This window comes from Carassius auratus, chromosome 46 (assembly GCF_003368295.1).
Source record: "Carassius auratus strain Wakin chromosome 46, ASM336829v1, whole genome shotgun sequence".
NCBI classification, from domain to species: Eukaryota; Metazoa; Chordata; class Actinopteri; order Cypriniformes; family Cyprinidae; genus Carassius; species Carassius auratus.
Genome location: NC_039288.1, coordinates 7,421,066 through 7,421,392, shown reverse-complemented (window position 1 = coordinate 7,421,392; position 327 = coordinate 7,421,066).

Here is a 327-nt window from a genome sequence, read left to right as displayed (position 1 = left end):
TAGGGCGATATGATTAATTGAAATGAAAACCAATATTGCAATATATATTAGTGCTATTATCAAATCAATTTAGCTGAGATTGGATCAAATAAATATTTGCTGCATGTTTCAGAGTGAAGAGCAGTACTGTGTTTACACACAAACAGCTCATGATCCAGTATTTTCAGATTTGCACTGCAGTAAAACAATTTTTTTTTTTTTTAAATAAAATTCTGCCATTTACCCACCCTTATGTCTAAACCTGTATGACTTTCATTCTTCTTTGGAACACAAAATTGTTGCCCATTGACTTCCATAGTATGGACCAAAAAAAAAAAAAAAAAAAAA